Source organism: Oncorhynchus gorbuscha, linkage group LG07, assembly GCF_021184085.1.
Source record: "Oncorhynchus gorbuscha isolate QuinsamMale2020 ecotype Even-year linkage group LG07, OgorEven_v1.0, whole genome shotgun sequence".
Lineage (NCBI taxonomy): Eukaryota > Metazoa > Chordata > Actinopteri > Salmoniformes > Salmonidae > Oncorhynchus > Oncorhynchus gorbuscha.
In genome coordinates, this window is record NC_060179.1 from 6,068,838 (window position 1) to 6,075,477 (window position 6,640).

At 46.5% G+C, this 6,640-nt stretch overlaps 1 protein-coding gene across 5 annotated transcripts in view; it reads left to right on the plus strand.

The window, feature by feature from the left end:
- LOC124039454 (nuclear receptor coactivator 2-like) overlaps window positions 1-6,640 on the plus strand; it is a 178,395-nt gene that overhangs the window by 118,892 nt on the left and 52,863 nt on the right. The gene's annotated exons all lie outside the window — the stretch shown is intronic.

The following is a 6,640-nucleotide window of genomic DNA, read 5'->3' on the forward strand; positions in this document are numbered from 1 at the left end:
GTCCTATCATTTTTTTTTTCTGAATGTCTCCCATAATGCATCACAATTATAATATCCATGCTGGAGGAAGACAGGTGTGTGTGTGTGTGTGTGTGTGTGTGTGTGTGTGTGTGTGTGTGTGTGTGTGTGTGTGTGTGTGTGTGTGTGTGTGTGTGTGTGTGTGTGTGTGTGTGTGTGTGTGTGTGTGTGTGTGTGTGTGTGTGTGTGTGTGTGTGTGTGTGTGACTATACTTGTGACCAGAAGTCCCCACTAGAATAGTAAACCAACAGACATTTGACCAACCGGGGACATTTTGTTTATACAAGTAAGTGACGGACGGACGGACATCCGTCGGCTGGCTGGCTGGCGGACGGACGGGCTGACGGACGGGCGGACAAACAGACAGACTGACTGACACACGGGCGGACAAACAGACAGACTGACTGACACACGGGCGGACAAACAGACAGACTGACTGACACACGGGCGGACAAACAGACAGACTGACTGACACACGGGCGGACAAACAGACAGACTGACTGACACACGGGCGGACAAACAGACAGACTGACACACGGGCGGACAAACAGACAGACTGACACACGGGCGGACAAACAGACAGACTGACACACGGGCGGACAAACAGACAGACTGACACACGGGCGGACAAACAGACAGACTGACACACGGGCGGACAAACAGACAGACTGACACACGACACACGGGCGGACAAACAGACAGACTGACACACGACACACGGGCGGACAAACAGACAGACTGACACACGACACACGGGCGGACAAACAGACAGACTGACACACGAGACACGGGCGGACAAACAGACAGACTGACACACGACACACGGGCGGACAAACAGACAGACTGACACACGACACACGGGCGGACAAACAGACAGAGAACAGGGTTGAAGTGTGACTGGTAGCAGGAATAATATATACATGGAAACAGGAGTAATAGTGACCAGTAGCAGGACAAATACACTACCGGTCAAAAGTTTTAGAACACCTACTCATTCAAGGGGTTTTCTTTATGTTTACTGTATTCTATTGTAGAATAATAGTGAAGACATCAACACTATGAAATCACACATATGGAATCATGTAGTAACCAAAGAAGTGTTAAACAAAATCTTCAAATAGCATTCTCTCAACCAGCTTCACCTGGAATGTGGAGGCCAGGTCATCTGACACAGCACTCCATCACTCTCCTTCTTGGTCAGCCTGGATATGTGTTTGGTTATTGTCCTGTTGGAAAACAAATGATAGTCCCACTAAGCCCAAACCAGATGGCATGGCGTATCACTGCAGAATACTGTGGTAGCCATGCTGCTTAAGTGTGCCTTGAATTCTAAATAAATCACAGACAGTGTCACCAGCAAAGCACCCCCACACCATCACATCTCCTCCTCCATGCTTCACGGTGGGAACCACACCTGTGGAGATCATCCATTCACCATTGCTTGTGTTTCTTGACCCAAGTAAGTCTCTTCTTATTATTGGTGTCCTTTAGTAGTGGTTTCTTTGCAGCAATTCGACCACGAAGGCCTGATTTACACGGTCTCCTCTGAACAATTGATGTTAAGATGTGTCTGTTACCTCAACTCTGTGAAGCATTTATTTGGGCTGCAATTTCTGAGGCTGGTAACTCTAATGAACGTGTCCTCTGCAGCAGAGGTAACTCTGGGGCTTCCTTTCCAGTGGAGGTCCTCATGAGAGCCAGTTTCATCATAGTGTTTGATGGTTTTTGCGACTGCACTTGAAGAAACTTTCAAAGTTCTTGAAATGTTCCGTATTGACTGATCTGTCTTAAAGTAATGATAGACTGTTGTTTCTCTTTTGCTTATTTGAGCTTTTGTTTTCATAACATGGACTTGGTCTTTTACCAAATAGGACTATCTTCTGTATACCACCCCTACCTTGTCACAACACAACTGATTGGCTCAAACGCATAAAGAAGGAAAGAAATTCCACAAATGAACTTTTAAGAAGGCACACCTGTTAATTGAAATGCATTCCAGGTGACTACCTCATGAAGCTGGTTGAGAGAATACCAAGAGTGTGCAAAGCTGTCATCAAGGCAAAGGGTGACTATTTGAAGAATCTAAAATATATTTTGATTTGTTTAACACTTTTTTGGTTACTACATGATTCCGTATGTGTTATTTTATAGTTTTGATGTCTTCATTATTTTCTGCAATGTAGAAAATAGTGTATTTGGTTATTTCAGCCAGATGTGTTGCTGACAGATGTATAAAATTGCTCACACAGCCATGCAATCTCCATAGACAAACATCAGCAGTAGAATGGCAGCCTAGTGGTTAGAGCGTTGGGCCAGTAACCGAAATCTGCCGTTCTGCCCCTGAACAAGGCCAGTTAACCCACTGTTCCTAGGTAGGTCGTCATTGTAAATAAAAATTTGTTCTTAACTGACTTGCCTAGTTTTTCTTTTTAAATGATCTTACTGGAGAGGCGAAGGTTGAGAACCGTCCTCCAAAACACGTCCCTGCCAAGCCGCGCTGCTTCTTGACACACTGCTCGCTTAACCCGGAAGCCACTCGCACCAGAGAAAAGACTGTACAGCTGGCGACCGAAGTCAACGTGCATGCGCCCGGCCCGCCACAAGGAGTCGCTAGACCACGATGGGACATCCCGGCCGTCCAAACCCTCCCCTAACCCGGACAACACTGGGCCAATTTTGCACCACCTTATGGGTCTCCCGGTCGGGGCCGGCTGCTTCACAGCCTAGGATCGAACCCGGGTCTGTAGTGATGCCTCTAGCACTGTGTTGCAGTGCCTTAGACCGCTGCGCCGCTTGGGAGGCCGTGAAGGGAAATCTTAATGCTACAGCAGACGATGACATCCTAGACGATTCTGTGCTTCCAACTTTGTGACAACAGTTTGGGGAAGGCCCTTTCCTGTTTCAGGATGACAATGCCCCCCCGTGCACAAAGCGAGGTCCATAAAGAAATGGTTTATCGAGATCGGTGTGGAAGTACTTGACTGGCCGGCACAGAGCCCTGGTCTCAATCTCATCGAACACCAACTGCGAGCCAGGCCTAATCGCCCAACATTAGTGCCCGACCTCACTAATGCTCTTGTGGCTGAAGAGTGGAGGCTATTATAGCAGCAAAAGGGGAGGACCAACTCCATATTAATGCCCATGATTTTGGAATGAGATGTTTGACGAGCAGGTGTCCACATACTTTTGGATAATGGCAGATGTAATGATAACCGGCTTATTGTGGTGACTTTATCACAGAGAGAGTGTCAGGTTCTCCGCTAAACAAACATACAATCAAATCGCCCTAGTAGTGGAGATTCAGCACAGTGGACCGTAGTGGAGATTCAGCACAGTGGACCGTAGTGGAGATTCAGCACAGTGGGCCGTAGTGGAGATTCAGCACAGTGGACCGTAGTGGAGATTCATCACAGTGGACCGTAGTGGAGATTCAGCACAGTGGACCGTAGTGGAGATTCAGCACAGTGGACCGTAGTGGAGATTCAGCACAGTGGACCGTAGTGGAGATTCAGCACAGTGGACCGTAGTGGAGATTCAGCACAGTGGACCGTAGTGGAGATTCAGCACAGTGGACCGTAGTGGAGATTCAGCACAGTGGACCGTAGTGGAGATTCAGCACCGTGGACAGTAGTGGAGATTCAGCACAGTGGACCGTAGTGGAGATTCAGCACCGTGGACCGTAGTGGAGATTCAGCACCGTGGACCGTAGTGGAGATTCAGCACCGTGGACAGTAGTGGCGATTCAGCACTATGGTAGATCAAATCCAGCCAATCCGACTAGTCAAGCCCACGCACCAGCTTTTGTTATTGTAATGGAACAATGTTGTAAATGTGACTGACCAACTATATTCGGTCTTATGTAGCAAAATTAGAGATTTAGAGCTGCAAAATGGTAGATCCTACACTGCGTTTGAGGACCAATGGGAAAGTAATTCTGCTTTGAAAAAACTTGTAACTTGTAACTTGATAAACTTGTAACGTCACTTTTGAGAGAATGGCCCTTGAATGTTTTTGCTACATCTACTGGAGAGCCCTGCTTTGTCTCCACCCATTCAGCATCGTTCACACCCTCTTAAGCCTTAGCCCCACCCATCTCATTAAGGATTCACATGTGAGGCCATGTGCTAAACAGAGTGAGCACGGTCGTGTAGTAAACAACCAAAGATTTCAAGTCAAGACTAAAAGTGGTGAAAGTGGAAACCTACAAGAAGAAGAAACTCCAGGGAAAAAGACACTTTATCCTTGTCCTTGGCCATGTTGTTCTTCACATTACCGTCTCTGGTAAACACACTATATCATATCAAATCTAAGTTTATTTGTCACATGCAACATGATACACAAGGTGTAAACGGTGGCGTAATATTAGTTACAACGCAGTCATACACACAACCTTAGTTGGTGAGCTAGCAAGCTAACGTTCGCGAGCTAGCTGACAGTTATGCCTTTAAACTTGCAGTGAAAACGACGTTCCGTTCAAACTATAAATGTTTAGTATCTGAATATGTAGCCACTCCAACCCGTACTCATGGATCCAACGCTTCACTTCCTGTCTTGTCCGGGTGGATTGTAACAAGCTACAACGTTGTTGTCACGTCACTCCAGTTCACACAGATCTATGTGCAGAAAGTAGTCCCATCACTTTTTCCTCACTGATCTTTGTGCAGAAAGTAGTCCCATCACTTTTTCCTCACTGATCTTTGTGCAGAAAGTAGTCCCATCACTTTTTCCTCACTGATCTATGTGCAGAAAGTAGTCCCATCACTTTTTCCTCACTGATCTATGTGCAGAAAGTAGTCCCATCACTTTTTCCTCACTGATCTATGTGCAGAAAGTAGTCCCATCACTTTTTCCTCACTGATCTATGTGCAGAAAGTAGTCCCATCACTTTTTCCTCACTGATCTTTGTGCAGAAAGTAGTCCCATCACTTTTTCCTCACGGATCTTTGTGCAGAAAGTAGTCCCATCACTTTTTCCTCACTGATCTTTGTGCAGAAAGTAGTCCCATCACTTTTTCCTCACTGATCTTTGTGCAGAAAGTAGTCCCATCACTTTTTCCTCACTGATCTTTGTGCAGAAAGTAGTCCATCACTTTTTCCTCACTGATCTATGTGCAGAAAGTAGTCCATCACTTTTTCCTCACTGATCTTTGTGCAGAAAGTAGTCCCATCACTTTTTCCTCACTGATCTTTGTGCAGAAAGTAGTCCCATCACTTTTTCCTCACTGATCTTTGTGCAGAAAGTAGTCCCATCACTTTTTCCTCACTGATCTATGTGCAGAAAGTAGTCCCATCACTTTTTCCTCACTGATCTTTGTGCAGAAAGTAGTCCCATCACTTTTTCCTCACGGATCTTTGTGCAGAAAGTAGTCCATCACTTTTTCCTCACGGATCTTTGTCGATTAGCACCCGCTAAATTCAGGGGCATCGTTGTTGTTGACAGCAACACTTTGACACTTCTCCACGGCTAACATTTACCAAAAACACAAAGCTGTAGAGGATTATCTACTCCTACTGAGCAGATCATGTTATAAACAGAAGGTGCTACGTGGCAGACCAATCCCAACTCATCTCTCAGCATGTCCAGCCCCATCCCGTTATCTCAGCCAATCATGGCTAAGCGGGAAGGTTCTGTTCTTTTTCCGTGGCTAAAGCAACTCGCCTCATAATTGAACAACTGTATTGGTATTTACCGATGTGTGGGGACTTTACACTGAGTCCTCTACTTAAGGGTGGGTGCCAGCGTTGCGATGTAGCGTTGCGATGTAGCGTTGTGATGTAGCGTTGCGATGTAGCGTTGTGATGTAGCGTTGCGATGTAGCGTTGTGATGTAGCGTTGTGATGTAGCGTTGTGATGCAGCGTTGCGATGTAGCGTTGTGATGTAGCGTTGCGATGCAGCGTTGTGATGTAGCGTTGCGATGCAGCGTTGTGATGTAGCGTTGTGATGTAGCGTTGCGATGTAGCGTTGCGATGTAGCGTTGTGATGTAGCGTTGTGATGTAGCGTTGTGATGTTGCGTTGCGATGTAGCGTTGTGATGTAGCGTTGTGATGTAGCATTGCGATGTAGCGTTGCGATGTAGCGTTGCGATGCAGCGTTGCGATGTAGCGTTGCGATGTAGCGTTGCGATGTAGCGTTGCGATGTAGCGTTGTGATGTAGCGTTGCGATGTAGCGTTGCGATGCAGCGTTGCGATGTAGCGTTGCGATGTAGCGTTGCGATGTAGCGTTGCGATGTAGCGTTGCGATGTAGCGTTGCGATGTAGCGTTGCGATGTAGCGTTGCGATGTAGCGTTGCGATGTAGCGTTGCGATGTAGCGTTGCGATGTAGCGTTGCGATGTTGCGATGTAGCGTTGCGATGTAGCGTTGTGATGTAGCGTTGCGATGTAGCGTTGCGATGTAGCGTTGTGATGTCTGGTGAAGGAATGAAGTCAGTGAGTTTAAATATGTCCGTTTCATGCAGCTATTCGCATAATTAGTCTTTTTGTTGCGTTTAGTGCATCATTAAACATATTTTATTGGTCGACGTGACCTGTCATGTTACTTTTCTCAGGAAACGGAAAAGAGCTGGGGACAGGAAGTCCTGCCGTACCTGTCACTTGTGTTAAACACTGTGTGTGTGTGTGTG